Source organism: Chelonoidis abingdonii, chromosome 1 (genome assembly GCF_003597395.2).
Source record: "Chelonoidis abingdonii isolate Lonesome George chromosome 1, CheloAbing_2.0, whole genome shotgun sequence".
NCBI lineage: Eukaryota > Metazoa > Chordata > Testudines > Testudinidae > Chelonoidis > Chelonoidis abingdonii.
This window is the reverse complement of record NC_133769.1, coordinates 43,100,982-43,121,510: the sequence shown is the minus strand read 5'-3', so window position 1 is coordinate 43,121,510 and position 20,529 is coordinate 43,100,982.

Here is a 20,529-nt window from a genome sequence, read left to right as displayed (position 1 = left end):
TTACATGGACAAAGAAATGTGTTATGCACTTTGCTTGCAGGCCCAGAATTTATCCCTTTGAGCACTGAGGCTTGGTCTATACTACCAGTTTATTTCAGTATAATCACATCGCTCAGGGGCATGGAATATTCACGTCTCTGAATGACTCTGTTATATCAACCTAACCTCTAGTGTACACATCACTATGTCAATGGGAGAGCTTCTCCCATCAACATAGCTATGATCTCTAGGGAAGGTGGCATACCTACACCAAAGTAAGGGCTTGGCTACACTGGCACTTTACAGTGCTGCAACTTTCGCGCTCAGGGGTGTGAAAAAACACCCCCCTGAGCGCTGCAAGATGCAGCGCTGTAAAGTGTCAGTGTAATCAGGGCGGCAGCGCTGGGAGATCGGCTCCCAGCGCTGCACGCTACACCCAAAAGGGATGTGGTTTACAAGCAGCGCTGGGAGAGCTCTCTCCCAGCGCTGCGGCTCTGACCACACTCACACTTCAAAGCGCTGCCGTGGCAGCGCTCCCGCAGCACTGCCGGGGCAGCGCTTTGAAATTTCTAATGTGGCCATACCCTAAGAATCTCTGCCATCAACTTAGGTAGCATCTTCAGTACGTGCTACAGCAGCACCAAAAGTGTAGACAAGCCCCAAGTCTCTCCTTGTATTGTGCCCTCCGATAAATGATACATTGTTAGTTCCCATTTTATACTTCAACCACATCGAATCTGTTCAAATGACAATTCAAATTATCAGAAATTAAAAACAAACAGGAATACAGAAACAGGAATTGTCAGACCCATTGTCCATCTAATCCAGTATCATATCTCTGATAGTGGCCAGCACCAGATGCTTCAGAGGAAGGTATAAAAACACTGCAGTAGGCAGATGTGGGATAATCTGCCCCCCTCATCAGATCTCATCCTCATCTCTCATAGTTAGAAACTGGTGTAAGCCATGAAGCACAAGGTTTAAAATCCCTCACAAAATTTGTGTTATGATAATTTTAGATCTTTTTTAGGGGGAGGGATAGGTCAGTGGTTTGAGTATTGGCCTGCTAAACTCAGGGTTGCAAGTTCAATCCTTGAGGGGGCCATTTAGGGATCTACAGCAAAAACCTGTCTGGGGATTGGCCCTGCTTTGAGCAGGGGATTAGACTAGATGACCTCCTGAGGTCCCTTCCAACTCTGATATTCTATGATACATATAAATGTCTAATCCATTTTTTTAATCATGTCAGATTTTTGGCCTCAAGAAGTTCCTCAGTTTAATCACATTGTGTAATTTTTTTTCTCCTTTTCATAGTTTTGAATTTCCCATGTAGTTCCTGGTTTTCACAATGAAGAAGATAGTTTAGACGTTGGATTTAGATTAGATTAATAAACCAACTAACAAGGAGTCTAAACCAGAACAAAAATCAATCAAGAGTATTGAACATGTTCAAAAATATTATTTTAAAATAGAGATTTCTTATGTTCCCATGAGACTGTTTGTTTATTTTCTTGCCTTACAATAACTATCAGAAAAATAAACATAAAAGAGGTTTGTTTTATTTTTAGCTCTATCACATTTCAAGCCCCTGCTGTTTTTCAACAATGATTTGGACATTGGCTTGCTGCTCTACAACTTGAGTGTTGAATGTTGCTTATAATTTTGGTCAGTGGCCAAAGAAAATGATCTTCTTAGCTTTCACCAAGGGCAATACAATTTGTCATGCTTGTAAGTTTTATTTGTGCTAAAGCATTAAAACCTTATGTATTTCTAATGGACTAAACTATTAGTTTATTTGGCTGGTTTAATTTGTTAAAACATATAGGATTGGGCAGAGTACAGGGAACAAACAGGTGAGCCTGCACTCTTATCATTCTGATGTTAATTAGTTCCCCTACAGAAAGCTTATAGTGGTAATTAGACAATCAGGCTGGCCCACTGGATGAGATGAGGAGTCAATTACCCATCAGCTCAAAGCTGATAAAGAGGCAGGAGGGAAGCCCCAAGGAGAGGGGAGGGAGGTTAGTTGACTTCTGTTACATGGATGCCTCAAGGATCTCAGGACCTGGAGAGAGGGCCCAAAAAGTGCTGTTGGTACTGTAAATAGTCTGTTACCCAGGGATTGTTGTGGAAATGGTGGAGGGAACTTAAAATAAAAGGGTACCAAAAGGTGCAACCACAGGAGTCCATGCAATTTCTGTAGAGAGAAGCCAGGTCCTTTGACATGGATAAACCAAATCAATATATTTACTTGCAGTGAAAAATCTCTCAAGAGTTGGCAGTTACCTATGAACGGCTGAAGTTTTAAAACATAGCAACAACTAGTATAGGATTGCACTGAATGCCTCGTATTTAAAAAGCAGACTGGTTTGAAATTGCACATGCACAAGCAGTGTTTCTATGAATTTGCTGCATTTATAGAGCAGAAAGTGTATCTAAAATTGAATTTATTCTCTTGGATTGCAGCAGTGATAAACTTGTGTATATCATCTTTTCATCAATGTCTAGCAGCTACATTTTGAAATACTGTGCTCAGTCTAGGAAGTGTTTCTTGTTCATCATTGAATATAAAACTGTTTGTTTGAGGGACAAGTGTGTCAGGAAATCCAGCAACAGATCTGATAAATGATGAAACATCAATTGAAAAATCTAGAACCAAGCCAGACAAAAGCAACTGTTCTTTGTTACTTCCTTTTTTATTTTTCCTTCTACTGAAACAACTACGTGTATGTCATATTTTAAAAATACAATATTTCTCCTGGTTTTCATTTTTCAATATGTGACCAGTAGAGCTGTCTGGAAAATGGAAATCTTTCTCCAAAAGATTTTGTGCTCTGTTGTCCAGGCAACCAGAAATTAGCCAGTATTTTAATTTTCCTGAGAGACCTTCAGTTTTGTGAAAAGGGCATATTCCATTGACAAATCATTCCAACTGAAAATTCCCAACCAGCTCTAGTGGTTAATATGTGCAGATAATGACTATCTGCATCTCTTTGATGAGGTTTTCTGTTAGTCTTCTGTGTCCATTCCTTCACATTACACCAGTTTGTCTTGGAAGGATGCTTGTAAAATGCTTCAAACACACTCTGTGGTTTGTGCTGACTTTTTTTTTTTTTAACTGACAAACTAGACATTAGCAAGGATTCTTATGGGTGCATGTTAAACCACACACAACAGGCATACTGTGAAATTTACTGTTCAGGAACCATGTGGTTGATTAAGATTAAGGACTAGAATATATCTTCGAAAGCCTGGACCACATTAAGGGCTGTGAGCTACATTGTTTGAGTAGTAGTGCTGGTGGCCAGAGGCTTTCTTTGGGTTTTAAGGAGCAGTTGGTTCAACCCCTTTGGAGGTGTGGCATTCACTGCCATTACTACCTTCCCCAGACTGCCAGTCTGGGTGAGAAAAGGTGTGACCTTTGTCATGGCCCCTTGGTATGTTTCCCCCCTCTCGCTGCACTGTCACTCTCCTGCACTTTGCACTCAAAGATCACGAGCGCCAAATGCACTGGACTTCTTGTATTCTGTTGGTACAATTTGTATTTAATTTGCTGGAATTATATTGTTTCAATAAAACAAGTGGAGTTCGCCAAGAAGAGCTCAGTTGGGAATAAGGAATCGAAGTAATTAAAATCTAACAGTGAGTAATGTATATTATTCTATGACTTTATTTTTACAGTAGTATTATCTTTGGTTACATTATACAGATACTGCGAATACCAGAGCTGCTTATATGAAAGGGAATGTAGTGTAGAAATGCCTATTGCCGACTCACTGTTCTCCCCCAACTCACTGTAATGATCACTGCTCTCTGCCTCACCAGATGTATAGTATGGCCAAGAGTGGGGAAGTGAACAGAGTAGTACACCTCTGGTTGGGGGACACCCTTCTCACCCTAGAGTATCAGACAGAGGACTCCTGCTGATCAGTTGTCTCTTATCCATCTTTCTTGTCTTCCTAGACTGTTTCCTTCTTGCCCTTTAATGCCTCTCTTCCTGTAACCCCCTCCACCGAGCCTCTGTTGCCTCTTCATCTTCTATGTAGCTTACCATAGCCTTTGCAGCCTATTTCCTGACCTTGCCTGCAGCCTGACTGCCTTGGAATTTAAGTAAGTTTCACTTTAAGTTTTGTTTTGCCTCTGAGCTAGTGGAATTCACAACACAGGAGAGAGGCACCCAGCCCAGCTGTAGTATCTCTATTTCTTTATATGTTTTTCTCTCTCCTTGTTGATATTCAGAACTCCTCCCAATTTAGTATTATCTGTGAATTTCACTAACATGCCATTTAGTCCCTCTTCTCGATCATTAATAGAGATGTCAAACAAGACTAAAGATAAAAAGTTCATGACTATATGTCTTTAGGATAGGTCTTAACTCCGGAAGGAACCATCAGATCACCTAATATAACCTCCTACATCTCACAGGCCACCAGCACCCCTGTACTAAACCCAACAACTGAAATTAAACCAAAATATTAGAGCCCAGAAGCAAAGAATAGAAGAGACTGAGGTTCACCAGTGCCCAAGACCCCCGCAATGGCAGGGAAATGATTCAGTGAAATATACCCAGATAATCCTGGCAAGTGAGCCCCACCCACAGACTGCAGAGGAAGCCAAAACAACAACAACCCCACAAGGTCACTGCCAATCTGACCTGGGGGAATATTCCTTCCAGCCCCCACATATGGTGATCAGTTAGAGCAAGAACCAGCCAGCCTATCATAAGCGTAAATCCCAATTCTGAACCTTAGCATCCAAAATGTGGATGCCTAGCATAAATCCTCTAAGCTTAATTAACAGCTTAGATCTGATAGCGCTGCCACCAGACAGGAATTACAGTGCCTGTCTCACTCTGGTCTCCCCAAACCTTCCCTGGGGGACCCCAAGACTCAGATGCCCTGAGTCTACAACAAAGGGAAATAACCCCCTCCCCTTGTCTCCTCTTTATTATTCTCCTGGCTTCCCCCCTGCTAGCCCAGAGATACCGTTTTAAGTCCTGAAATGCAAACACAGAGAAGATTCAAGTATCTATCTCCCCCCACCAGAGGCTATGCAGATTCAAACCTAGTCATCTAACACGAAAGAGATTTCCCCTCCCTTCTGCCTTAGCCTGTAACCAAGACAAAATCAAAACAGGTTTAAAAAGAGAGCTTTATAAAAAAGAAAGGAACAAGACATAAAATGTCTTCTGTATCAAGGTTGACAATAACAGGGTCAATTTCTAAAAGAAAATGAATAAACACGCTATTCAAAAGATGATCGCAATTTAAAACATTTCCAGCAAACTAACAATGTAATACAAAAAAAACAATAGAAGCTTACTGTCTTTCTACCTTTTACTTACAACTTGGAAACAGAAGATACAGAAGTTGAAAGGAGAAAGTTTCACTCTCAGAGCCGAGAGCAACAGAACAGAGAGACAGCAAAGACACACACCAAAAATCCCTTCCTGAGCTTGAAAATCCGGTTCCGATATTGGTCCTCTGGTCAGGTGTGTGGTTCCCTTTGTTAACTCTTACATGTAAAGAAATCATTAACCCTTAGCTATACTGTTTATGCACAGCCGAGATATGAGACAAAGAATGCTAGGTGCCATCTTGGAGCCAAGGCCCCCTCATCCAATACCCCATCTCCAGTCGTGGCCACCCTGATGCTTCAGAGGAAGGAGAAATAACAAAACAGAATACATGAGGGAGGAAGAGGAAATCCCTTCCCAACACCTGAAATCCTGAAGCATGAGCTCTTAGGAACATAGGACAAACTGGAAGTGAGCCCTCTACCATTACAAGCAACCCCATCATACAATTGCACTCATAAATCTGTCCAGTTCTCTCTTGAAACTAAGTGAGTTATGTGGCTACACAACTCCTTTTGGGAGACTGTTCCAGAAACCACCTTCTAGTTTCTAGCCTGAATTTGGTCTTAACAAGTTTGTAACCATTTGTTCTTGTGCCAGCATTGTCCTTTAGCTTAAGTAGTTTATCTTCCCTGGTTTTTACCGCCCCCCCCCCATTCATTTGTAGAGAGCAATCATATCTCCTCTGTTATCTTTTTGCTAGACTAAGCCAGCCAAGCTCTTCCAGTCTCCTCTTCTAAGACATGCCTTCCATTCGCCTGATCATTCATTGGCTCTTCTCTGCACCTGTTCCAGTTTAAATTAATCTTTCTTGAACATGGGTGACCAGAACTGTACACAGTATTCCAAATGAGGTCTTACCAGTGCTTTTAACAATGGCATTAATACTTCTCCGTCTCTACTGGAAATGCTGTGCCTGATACCTCCTAGGATCACATTTTTGTCTTTTTCTCAGCTGCATCACATTGGTAGCTTAGAGTCATCCTGTGATCCACCACACTCACAAGTCTCTCTTGTCCTCTGTCACTTCCAACTGATGAGCCCTCAGCTTGTAACAGATCTTATTATTAGACTTGAAGTCTGTGACTTTGTACTATTGAATTTCATCCCATTTTTATCACTTCAGTCTTCAAGGTCAGACCTAATCTTCAAATATAATACTCCAATCCTTCACTATATTGACTTTGTGTCATTGGAAAATTTCATTAGCACAATCCTACTTATTGTGCCAAGGTTATGAATAAAAATATTGAATAAGTTTTGGTCTCAAGATGGATCCTTGAACTCCTCTAGTAACCTTCCTCCAGTCCATTAATTCACCCTTAGGCACAACCCATTGCCTTCTGCCTTTTAGCCTGTTCCTTATCCAGCTTACAATGCTTGTAATGATCTCCATCTTCCTTAATTTAAGTAATAACTTCCCATGTCAAATGTTTTATTGAAGTATATTGCATCTCCTGCACTTCCCTTATCTAAAAAAATCAGTTATTTTCTCAAAGAAGGAAATCAGGTTAGTCTGGCTTGATCTACCTTTGGTAAACTCATGTTGCATTACATACCCATTACCTTTTACTTCCATGAATTTAATTATTCCTTACTTCACAATTTATTCTAAAATCTTGCATACTACCGAGGTCAGACTAACAGGTCTATAAATGCCTGCATTAATTTTTTGCCCCCCTTTCTTAAATATAGGTACAACATTTGCAGTTTTCCAGTCACCCTGTCAAGGCTAATGCCCTACTCAGGCCCTTTCAGCATTTTCTGAGAAGGTCTCTGTATCATCGCCTACCTTGTATGTGGGGAATTTCTTGGAATAGGGTGCGATTAGCCCTTTCCAGTTCTAAGCGCTTCAGCTCTTTCTCTGTAAGCGTTTTGCCTTCATTTCCACCTCCAAACGCTTTGCCTCTTTCCTCTCCTCTGCCTCCAAGTGCTTTTCTTCTGCTTCAGCCTCCAAGCACTCTGTCTGTACGAAGAAATTCCTGTCTTCTGCAATTAGATCCCAGTCTGGGTTAAGGGCATCTCTCCATCTTGGAACCTGGATCTTGGGTTGGGGGTAGGCAGAGGGGAAGACTGACCATTCCCTCCAGGGAAATCTCCTGTCCCCCATTCCCTCCTTGCATTTCTGTCATGGAGCTGAATGTCTGGACTTGATCTGGGTCTATCTTCTCTGTGGCATGCTGCTTTGGGAAGACTGGCTGCTCTACAGTTTCATTGCCCAACCACAACCTCATGCACAGGGCTGCCCTACTCTAGCCTAGCTATTTTGTTGCTATGAAGCTAGGAAAAAAATAAATCAACTGCTTGTTGGACTCGCTGGCTTTGCAGGCTGAACACTTTGCATGCCTGTCATCGCCCCCCTCCCCCCCGGCAGCATAGACAAGAAAAGGGGGGGGCGGGGGAACCTCCCTGGCTTTGCAGGCTGCCAAAAGGAAAAATGTGTCCTTTTAAAATAGTGAGGTCTGTGCCTCTGGTTCAAAATGATCCGACTGCTTTGCCACAGTGTCAAGGCTGATTCCCCACTCTGGCTCTTTGAGTGCAGAAGGTGGGAGCCCGCAAGGATTCTAAAAATTAATACTGGCTACTCCAGGCTAGTATTAAACACCCAAGGTCGCAGCTTCTCTCTGACCTTGGATTGGTAGACGCTTCCACCACCCAAGTGCAGAACCCCTTTGAGAGCCCATGAAGGCGCACTTGGGAATTCCTTCCTTTGGGATACCCTCAAGCCCTTTCACCCCCCGCTCCGGGGAAGAGCTGAGAAAGGAAAGAAAAAAAAAAAAAAAGGAAAATCAGCTGTTACCACTAGCTAATTAAACAACATGTGCACAAACCTCCTAATCCAATTCTGTTCTTAAAAAAGGCGAATTTTATTAATAAGAAAAAGAAAGGAAATCTATCTGGGAACTCAGGCTACTGCAAGATTTTAAAAGAGCAACTACAGGGATTAAGCACCAAGAATAGGTTTCTTGAGGTCTAGCTTAAAGGTTACAAGCAAAACAAAAGCACTTGGGGTTAGCACAGAGGAATCCACAAGCCATAAAAAATAAGAGATCAACCTAATCATGTCTTCCTAAACATTTCCTGATCTACTTACATATCTGGGGTTTTAAATGGGTAGTTACAAGGTATGACACTGAGGATTTTTTCATACTTGGCCCAAGCGTCTTATAGCATAGCTGCTGTGCTGTCCACCTCTCCCCGGGAGAATAACAACAGACAGACAAATGGGGAGTCTTGTTTCAATTTTAGAAAGTTCTAGCCTTCCCATTGGCTCTTTTGGCCGGGTGCCCACTCACTTCCTTTTACTAATGCATAGCAGTGAGACTTTTTAACCCTGTACAGGTAAAGCAATTAGAGAACAACTTCTAAGAGGGATTCTATAGCTACTGGCTGGCTGCATGCCCATCAAAGGGAGCTCCCCCACCTTCATTTATCACGACCCTTAAATAGATAGCGTTATTAAAAATGCTTGATACCAAACTAGAAATGTGATGTGCCTGTTCTTTCAGTATTCTGGGGTGGAAATTATCCAGTCCCTAAGATCTGAGTGCATCAAGCTCTATACATTTTCTTCCATCTGAGATAGTGACACTCATTTCTATCACTGATACTGTCTTCATGCACATGTATCATAACATTTTCCTTATTGAAAATTGATGTCACTGTGCCTCAGTGGGCCACAGCCGAGAATACCAGATTCAGGAAAAACTGCTGAGAAATAGGGCAGATTCAGCTGAAACTGGTAGTTATGCTGTCATCAGATTAGACCAAGTGAGTAACAAAAGTAAACTTCTGTCTCACCACAGTGCTTAACAAAAAGCCAAAAATGTAGTCTCTTTAGGTATTCCAGCCTTTATCTCACCACCCAGACACTGGACTCTACAGTGATGGTTACTGAAAAGCAGTTTAATCACATTCAGTATCTTTCTAATCCCAAGAGATCAGCCATATAGACAGGTCAATATATAACTCAGATCTTACACAAATAATCATTCTGGTGCCAACCCTTTAGTAACTAAAATCTGAAGATTTATTAATAAAAGATGAAGAGTGTTTAAAATGGTTAATAGATCACATATATACAATATATTTTACACATATACAATATTGCAAAATTATTTTATCGGGTTTGTAGCTGTGAAGTTACAGACTGCTGGTTTATAAAGACTCTCTAGTAATTTCCAAAAGATTGGATGTCCTCTGTCCATAGCTAAATATGCTCCTTTTAATTGTAAATCCACAGTCCGGAGAATCAGGGTAGGAAAGAGGCAACATGGAGTTGCCCCAGGGGTCTTTTGTATCTTTTGCCATGTGCCTGGAAATTTTGTTTCAAACATAAGAACGGCCATACCGGGTCACACCAAAGGTCCATCTAGCCCAGTATCTGTCTACTGACAGTGGCCAATGCCAGGTGCCCCAGAGGGAGTGAAGCTAACAGGCAATGATCAAGTGATCTCTCTCCTGCCATCCATCTCCATCCTCTGATGAACAGAGGCTAAGGGACACCATTCCTTTACCCTTCCTGGCTAATAGCCATTTATGACTTAGCCACCGTGAAATTTATCCAGTTCCCTTTAAACATTGTTATAGGTCCCCAGCCTTCATCCTCCAGGTAGGAGTTTCCACAAAGTTAACTGTGTGCTGCTGAAGAAAACTCCTTTTAATTGGTTTAAACCTGCTGACCTCATTATTTCATTTGGTGACCCCCTAGGTCTTGTATTATGGGAATAAGTAAAATAACTTTTCCTTATCCACTTTCTCCACATCACCATGATTTAATACTGCTATCATGATCCCCTTATCCTCCCTTCTTTTTCCAAACGAAGAAGGCCTAGCCTCCTAAATCTTTCAATAGGGACCTGTCCAAACCCCTAATTATTTTAATTGCCCTTTTCTGAACCTTTTCTAGTGCTAGAATATCTTTTTTTGAGGTGAGAAGACCACATCTGTACACAGTATTCGAGATGTGGGCGTACCATTGATTTATATAAGGGCAATAATATATTCTCAGTCTTATTCTCTGTCCCCTTTTTAATGCCTCTGTGCACTGCATGGACATCTTCAGAGAACTATCCATGATGACTCCAAGATCTTTTTCCTGACTTGTTGTAGCTAAATTAGCCCCCATCTTATTGTATGTATAGTTGGGGGTTATTTTTTCCAGTGTGCATTACTTTACATTTATCCACATTAAATTTCATTTGCCATTTTGTTGCCCAATCACTTAGTTTTGTGTAAAGCTCGCAGCTCAGTTTGTGTAAAGTTACTGGCACAAGATGGAGTCCCAGGTCACATGAGCATATCACATGTCCTTATATGGCTTGATGACACACAGCAGGTAGCAATATTCTTGCTGAGGCATCCCCAGGAAGATCTATCTGAGCAGAATGAATTTCTTCTATGGATCATTAAGAATAAAATAACAGCCATGCTGGGTCAGACCAAAGGAAATTAACAGAATAGGTAGTTATCAAGTGAAGTGTCCTAAATGGGCCATCAAACTTTGAATCATCCATTCACAATGTGCTGGCTAGACTGGATGTAAACTACTTTGTGGGTGGTTACCCCAGGAACAAACCCATTTCAGATATACATACGTAGCCAATATTCATAACTTCAGATACAATGATGATACATGGATTTAAACAGGATAATCTTATTTAGCAAATCTTGACTTTCCCATGGTCACTTTATATAAGATTTGTTGTAATTGTCTAACATTGCCAATATCATTGATATAAATGGTCACATTTCAATCATACAGCATCACAACTGAGGCAAAGTATTCATTTAGTTATTGGGCTATACCTAGAATATGATTAATCTCCTTCCAAACCACACTGGATAGCAGCCTGACTTATCCTTCCTTATTCTTTTTATTTATATAACTTTAGAAAAAAAACCACTTATTTTAATTTCCTTGGCAAGAGCTAATTCAATTTGACTTTTAGAAATTCTTACTTTATTTCTATATCTTCTAAACACCACTATGTAGCTGCTTTTTTTTTTTTTGCTGATCAACCACTTTTCCCATTCCCTATGGGCTGTCTGCTTACTCCTAATAACTTTTGGGGTGTGGTTATTCATTCACCTATTCACCTAGGTCTGGAGCCTCTCTCTAAGTTTTTTTTTCTTTTTTTTTCTATTTTGCTTGGGGTGCATATTTATAGCTGATTTGAAGAAATTCCAAGCCTCCTCCTGTATTTAAGTCCTTGGGATCTTCAGTCCAGCTGACTTCTTTAACTAATTCCCCAAAGTCTGGCCCTTTGAAATAAAAAATCATAGCTGATGCCCTGCTTTTCATTTCCTTCTGTTTAATTTAAACGGCATCAACTCGTGATCTTTCTATCCAAGTTTATTTCCTATGACCAGCTCTTCTATGATGTCCTTGCTATTTAGTAAAACCAAGTCTAAAATTGGATCACTTTTTTTGGCTTGATCACAATTTGCTGAAGAAAATTGTTGTGTATCACATCCAGCAATAACTGGGTCCTACTGAAATTAGTAGCATTTATTCTCCAATTCATATTCGGGAGGTTAAAGTCTCCCATTAGGACACAATTCTCCAAAGTATTTATCTTTCTAAAGAGATCTCTATCCACATCTGAGTCTGACCCTAGGGGTCTATAGCAGCCCCTAATTCAATCCCAATAGAACCTCTTTTACAATCCTTCCACAAACTGATTTTGAACCAGATTCTGTTTTGCCCATATTATCATTTCATATTTCTTTACTGTTTTCCACTTTGTTGATATACAACACTACCCCACCACTTTTACCTTTATTCCTATGTCTCCTAATCAGCACATACTTCTCTGTACTGTTTCACTACACGATATCATCCAACTAGATTCATTCCAATTTACTAATTCCCTTTCCTTACAATCTTGTAGACAGTTTTCAGTCCACAAGACAACAGTCTTAGGGTAGCAAAGCCATTATTCATTTGTTATTTAAGTAACATGGCATGAGACAGCATATCACTATGCTTTGCTGAAATCTATACATAATTCATGTCCTGCTTTCAGTACATGCATTCAAATATTTAAAAAAATTAGAAACAGTTAAGTGCGTAGTATACTGAAGATATTTGTAAAGGTGCCCATCTACCTGTGCACATTCTAAATGTGTGAAAACCTGCACGGGATGTAACACTTGTACACACATTCAACAGATTTACACTCTGCATGTGTCTAAGTGTTGCTGTACATTGTCACCATTTTTTTTTTGCTGGTCTGAGTATGCAGTTTCTTGGAAGTGCATGTATTTCAAACCAAGCACACAGATATGTTTACACTTTCCAAATATAATATATATTTTTAAGGCCAGAAGGGTCCATTATGATGGTCTGGTCTGACACATATGTGCTTTAAATTTTGAACGTTCAAAACTGGAGGCATAATGATGGAGGTTTTCCAAAGGCTTAGAGACCAATCTAACTAGTATGGAATCCAGCATACTTTGTGAGTACTCAGCACTTTTCTCCTCCAGACAAATAATAAACACACACTATTTGAAATCACTTCTGTTAGCTTCTAGCTAGTTAGGAACACAGCAACTCATCTGGATTCAAGTTTAGTCCAAGTCCATCCATTGTGAGTTAATTATCCATTTAGTTATTATTGGAGTAAAATACAGCAATATGGAAAGCACATGCTGTATCCAAAAATGTGTTTATAATAAACCCTGGTATGTCATTCAGGGTTTCTTGAGCACTGCATGAATGCTGAATGCCTGTCAATATAAAAATGTTATTCCTTTAAAGCTGTTCTCTGGTTTTGACCTTGCAATTCAGTTGAAATTTCTTTCTTTCCTGGACAGATGCACAGAAGTGTACGTAAACAAGGTCTGGAACAGCAGGTCCTTGAGCTAACACCCTGCTCCAAAACTTTTCAGTTCAAAACACAGGGGCCATCCCTGAGCAGACTGTGGGTTTTGAGGGACTTCCTGACAAATGTCATGAATTGGATGGGGCTTTTAGGGGGATGGGTTTTGACAAACTGTCTGTTTTCACATCACTAAGGGAATTGCTTGCTTGTGTGTGAGATTAGAAAACAGTGGGGAATGACAGCCGATAGCAGTGGTTCTCAAACTTTTGTACTGGTGACCCCTTTCACATAGCAAATCTATGAGTGCGACCCTCCCCCACCTTTTAAAATTAAAAATACTTTTAAAATATATTTAACACTATTATAAATGCTGGAGGCAAAGCAGGGTTTGGGTGGAGGTTGACAGCTCACGACCCCCCCATGTAATAACCCTGTGACCCCCTGAGGGATCCCAACCCCCAGTTTGAGAACCCCTGGCATATAGGAAATGTCTGACATTTTCTTCACAGCCTGTGGATGGCTTTGTTATAGTTGAAATGAAAGCATAGCTGTCAATGTACTAGTTTGGCTGGACTAGTCTCCAATTTTGAAACCCATTCTGGATGTTACAACTAGCTAATGTGCCAGGACTGTATGTCACTAGTAGGCAGCTTTTCTAAACTAAGATATTCTTTTTCCCAGTTGCTTATTGGCCTTGGTCCCATTCCCTGGAAATGTCTCCTGCCAGCAGCAGCTGGATGCAACTTCTACCTATGGTGGCTTCCTCTCAGCTATTCAGGGGATAGAGTTGGAAGCTGGCTGCTGCAGAGAGAGATGGACAGCCTTCAAGTAGCTGAGGAAAGACGACTGCATGAAGGTCATTCCCTGGAGGACAGACGCAGCCATAGGGGTAACGGAAAGTAGAGGGGAAGAAAACAGAGCCAGTGGGAAGGGAAAATAAAAGGAAAGAGAATGTAGTCATGGGGCATCTCCAGGGCCCCAACTTATTCAGAAAAAATGTTCCTGGCAAACGTTTATGTAAAAGTTGAGGGGCATATCATTCCCTTTGCTCTTGGGCATGAAGAGGATGAGACATAAGTATATATATGAGCATAATTTCTCCTTAACTCTCCATACTCCAAACCCATAGAAGCCCCTTTGTGTAAATATCATTTGTGTGAAGTGCAGAGGTTTCCAGTGATTATGGTTTCTCCCTGAGTTTATGATGCTAGGGGCAGAAATGAGAGAGAACGACTCTCCATGGCCTCACCCCACAGAAAATCCAGGGGAAAATACATATGGGAACTAAGGCTGAGCCTGTCAACAATTACTTCAACATATTTCTAGTAAACTTCAAACCTACCTGAGGAGAGGATGGGATTGCACAAGTGTGGCTGGGGAGGAGAAAGCAGCCTGTTTTCTGAGGACACCATGTTGTCAGCAGAGAGGGGAAGCCTATAAAACAGCGACTTTCAGGGTATCTATGTGTTTGTTGACTGCATCCCTTGCCTCGCTATTGCCTACTTACCTGCTTATCCCAGATCAGATAATGTGCTGGGAATTCCACAGGTGGAAACTCAGAGCTTCCCATGTGTCTCTTTCCTGTCAGGAAAACATTCAGAATTTTTCAGCAATGAGTTCATAAAATTGGTGACCATCTATAAACTTCTCTTGAACAATCTGAACCAGAACCATAGCTAGTGTAAATTTCTGGTGCTAAACTGAAGTCAAGTCAATGGATCTATGCCAATTTATCACAGCTGAATATCTGGTACATTGTATATTTATTTACTTTGTGTAAAAATAGGTCTCAACTTAGCAATGTAATATATTGTAGAGTAGGACCCAGCAACTTAAAAGAAAATAGCATGGCATTTAATTAAAACTTTTCTAATCCAAGGGCAAATTTTGATGTTCTTTCTGGGTTTTGATCAGTAGCTGAAATCTTAAACAATGGATAATCTTTCAGCATTTTTCAGGCAATGAAGTAATCACCTCTCTTTTGTACTTGGCAAAAAGTTTAGTGTCAAGCAGTGGAGTGGGATAAAGCAAATAGTGAAAAATGTCACACGAGCATAAAAATAACAACCTCAAGTGGAAGCTGAGAAAAGCTGATAAGATGCTGTAATTTGTCGCATTGAATTCCACCTGAATAAAGATTGATCTTCTTTTTTCCCACTGCATTAGAGTTTAAAAAAAAAAAAAGATTTTTTTGAAGTAAAAGATGAAATTCTCAGGCTAGCAGTATAATAGATTTCATTGATCCTAGAATGGAATAACAACTTATTCATGAGCTTACTTTTGTTCTGTATTAGCATACTTTTCTTTTTGTACCAAACAGCCATACTAAAGTTGAAATAATCCTGTTTTGAGACTGTGACACTTGGTAACCCCCACCCTGCCGCTGACAAAAAATAAGATAAAATAATGAATTACTAGAGAACATGCTTTTAGAGCAGGGCTGTAATTCAGTTTTATAATTTATACCTTGAATTTCCTTTGTGATTGATTTTATTGTGGGATAATAGTCACTTCAGCAGACATTATTCAACTGTTTTTCATGCATGGGGAAACTAAATGATCTAAAACTCTAAAGGTATTTCAATTTTTTTTCCTAATTTCATTTTTATGAGGGCATTTCTTTTGCTTTTCCAAGCACAAAAAATGAGAGAAACTATTTAAACCAGTAAAATATTTTGAAATGGGCCAAATAGTTTCTTCAAATTTGATTTTATTTAATGGTTACAAAAACAGACAACTCTAAGTCCATTTGGCTGTTAGCGGTGTCTGCCAGGTACTTCTATCAGCATCTTTTCATTCTCCCATTGATTTTTCCCTTGTCAGTAGTTACTCGTTTCTGCCACATACCTAGATATCCCTTGCTTCAAATCTACTGAGTTGAATTATTAGAGGGCATCAAGGCTAAAACTGAAATTGTGGGATTTAGCTCTGAGAGAGGGGAGCTAAAGAGTTGCTCCATCTCCTGCTTGCTACATGTGGGGTGGTTTTCCCTCCCCAAGGTCATATAAGGCAATAGTTCCTGTGTGGATAACTTTATTGTTCCTGGCTCTACTGAGCGGAGGAGAAGGCTTCTTGCTCTGGCCAATCCCCATGCAAGGCTTTACAGCAATACCTAAGAAAATACCTGACCACTCCTTTTAAAATACTCTTTTGTGTGTGTGTGCATCATTCTTTAAATCCTGCACGTTAAAACTAATCTCTCTGAATTAAGTAGAAAAAATCTGTTGTGCTAACTGAATAAAATAGTGTACAATAAACAGCAAGATGAGTGGAGAATCTAAATAATTTAAACCTGGTAAACAGCCTGCTGAGGACCTATTTATGTCAATACTGCATACCATGCAATGACAGTCTTGTTCAAAGCAATGCCTGTGTCAGGGAGAAACCGGTTATAGAAAGAGATTCCTTCATGGCAGAGCTACACACTGAGGAAATTTTCACTGCTTTAGTGCTTTTCATCTCTGTTTCTGCTTCCCCTCTGTCACTTGTTTATGTAGCAATTAGCAATATAAGTGCACAGCTAACTCCCATACCATCCCTTAAAGTTGTTTGCTTAAATTAAACACCATTTGTGCTTAATTTAGATAAAATCAATTGTTTGTAAAAGCCAGTTGGCCAGTTCATCCCCAGCGTAACTGCTGAAGGCAATACAGGTACACCAGGGATGAAGTTGGCTCACTAACCTAAACTTTACTCCTATATGGCAGCTAACAAGGATGTCCAATTTGCATCATAACCAGATTCTTCCTTTTGGCTGTTTTATTTAGAGCATTGTGCAAAGCTGTAAATGGCAGAAGCATTAGTACTAAATAACTTATTAACTAGTTTGCATTTTGTCTTTCCATTGCTATAGACATTTTGATGTTTTTTTCCACTGCCAAGGTTTGGAAACATATTTACACCCTGGAGGCACACTGAGGTCTTTCACTTTGGGCATTGTCACATTAAGTTAATTTGCAACCAGCTGCATGTTTACTCCAGCTGGGGAGGCGAGGCCTTCCTTTCTTCATATTCACTTTTTCAGCTACAACTCTGAGAGTATGCAAGGAATACAAAAATAAGCCATGCTAATGTTTAACTCCCTGTTGTTCAGCACCAGAACAACATGGTAATAGAAAACAATCAAGAGGTGGGAGTGCCAACTACTAAACTATAACCTTAATTGTAGAGAGAAAAGATATTCTGATTGCGGTGCATGTGAAAATGATGCTGTTTAGGCCTTCAAGTGACACATTATTACTACATATGCAGCTAGACATTTCAGCTGAATAGCAGAGTAAAGAAAACGTAATTGGAATTATTAAAATGTGCATGTGGATATGATGTTTTTTGTTTGCTTGCTGTTCATATCAATAACAAAATTGACAGGTTTATTTGTTGGGTATATAATTCCCTTTTATGTCCTACAAGGGCAGTTCTTCAAAGTCCTAGCCCATTTCACCAGCACAAGTGGCTTTTTTTCCCCTGCATGTCCCTGTGTTTCACCTGTAATCTGGTAATAAAAGACAACAGCAAAAATGAAGTAATATAGATTTAAAGCTTTTATTTTTGATATATTATTTTCTATTCCCTCTGTTTCGCTCCCTGTCATTTAGGTGACTGCACAAGTGGGATGCTAACAAATTCTTTACATTAGAACCATGCCAGCACCAAGCTCTGCTCCTTTGTGTTCTGGCTAAATACATGCTAAGCAGCTTGTACCCTCCTGTCATCCTTGTAGATTTTTTATGCCTCTTTAGCTGCTTGATTTATCTCCACACCCAGAGATCCCCTTTATAAGAATTTCCATTGAATGAAATGATACTTATCCATGTGAGTAGAGCTGATAAACTGTAGGCCTCACTGCTGAACACAGTATTGTGCTGATTATGCCTCTATAGATGTCATTTTTTATTAGTAGGCAAAATAGGTTTAGAAACACATTTTCCCTTTTTCCATCCAAGGAAACCAGAGCAGAAAGGCTGAGATCCAACAACTGGCTCTTCAGTTGATGGTAAATCACTCTGAACAGTACCTAAAACACTTGACCTGTCTTGGTCTAGAAAGTCTCTGCCACTGTAATTGAGATTCTCAACCCTTCCATGGAGATTCATGCATTAAACTTTGGTCAATGTCATGAGACATGCACTATACATCCCACACTTTGCCCTCCTGTGGCCTGATGCTGGGGAGAATTTTATGGAAAAATCATATTGTACAATTTTTATGGCATCTCACATTAAGGAAAACCTCACAAACCACAGCTGATTAGAATCCTATAGAAACAAAGAGCCTGATTCAGTAATCCCCCCAGTCTTGCTCCTGCCCCTTCCCTGAAAAGACAGCTGGCTTTCATGCTGCAAAACCAGTTTTTACACAGAAACTAAATGGGTGTTTTGGTTGGATTGAGTCATTAGTCCAATAAAATGGAAAGTGCATGTTACATTGTGAACTCTAGAACACAGACTAATAACATTTTATGCACACACTGTTTTGTCAGAGAAGCTAAAATAAAACTAAATATTGATCTGCATCTAGTTCTTTGTTTAGCCCAAGAATAGGGAAAAAGAACAAATAAATGATTTATAAAAAAAATATAGTGTCAAGAATATGCTTAATATTCAGTAGGATCCTGGTCTATGATTAAGGCAGCTAAGCACTATGGTGGTGATAATAATATAATCTTTGTATGATGTGCACAATATAACCATACTTTTCCTGAGATGAATGCATTAAAACTGGATTGACATCACAGGTACTTCCACGGCCAACAATCTCTTGTCTAAAATAATTAAAGAACCTATTTTGCAGTTTTAAACCAATTAGCAGAATCATGTTTTGACTTTGGGTTCCAATATAAGATGAGGAATGTGGGTCAATTTGTAAACAGAATCAGATGAAATATTATTCAGGGACTGAGATCCAGTTTCTGGTCCTCCACTCTGGCAGCCCCAAACAGCTATCAAAATGGCATGGACCACCTGGAGAGTCTCCTTTTCTAAGGGAAACACCTGGGTTGTGTAGAGCTAATACTGTGGGAGAAGAGGGTGTCTGGAGAAAGAGGCATGCTGCCTGCAAAATGTAAGTTAAACAGCTGTTGGAGACCTGACTAGCCACCTGTTAGCTTTAGAACTTGGGGCTATACGGGGGACATAGATACATTTGCCTCCTCTCCTCATCATAGCTTGGATACAGCTTAGGATCTAGAACAGTGTTTTTATTGCTACTTAACAGGCAAATCACGGTGCTGCTTATTTCAAAACAAGAACTCCCAGATTGCAAAGCACATTGCAACCCTAGTGATAGACAGTATTTTAAAAGATAAGTTTCAATATTACAATCTGATGCATACTGAATTTTAAAGCTGTGTCTATAAAATATAGTGTAACACATGTTGATCTTTTAATTATGGCTTTTTAATTTACTGTTTAAAAATACTTTCCCTCTGGTATCGATAAAAAAAACTATTCCTCTTGCATCTCTCATATTTAGGTCTAGCATGGTTGTCTATTTTCAGTACACTATCTGCTTATTCTGAGTCAGTGCTTTTAATAAATAATCTGCTTGTTTTAAGTTTTGTGTTTTTCACAAGGGTATCATATTTGATAAATCAGTGACCTCATTTACAGAAAGGTAAAACAGTATGGTGAAAGAGTAGCCTATAAAATGTGCTTCATTGTTGTTTACTCTGTGCCAGTGTCTTTTATGCATAATTAGGGAAAGGTGATTATAAAGTAGGAAAAAGCTTCCTGATAAAAATCAAGGCTGCAGTATTTTCAGGGATGCTGTAACTAGGAGTAAGGCAGCACCCCATGGATTGAAGTGGTTCCATTAGATATACAGGGTTTACAGTTTTGTTCAATGGCTTTCAGCACCCCTGCTATAAAAATCATAATAATACCACTGGATATCTTAAGATTTTTTTTCTGCCTTTATCTTACCTTTCAGTTCTGTTTCCTTCGAGTCCCTCCTCTGTAATCTCAGAACAGCAGGTGGCTGATAGATCCCAAGCTACTAATCAACTCTTAGAAATTCTCTGCATGTCAGAAATATATATATTTATATTTATTGGCATCATTATGAGAGTTCTGTGATTACAACTATTCCAGATAAGGATTTAATGAAAAGAACTTCATTTAGGCAACATTTCATTCCTATGGTAAACATCTCCTATGGCTACATTTTAATACTGACAGTGTTACCACTGGGGAAATGTAAAAAAACAGTATGAAGATAAGTGAATGCTGTACAAAAATTGCCACCACAAGCTTCCTGTCAATCTTAACTTGACAAGCCAGACATATTGATCGGCAAGTACTCTGCAGAAGATTAAGCAGACTCAGGACACAGAGTAGGTGCTGGTGGCATACTTTTCAGAAATTATGC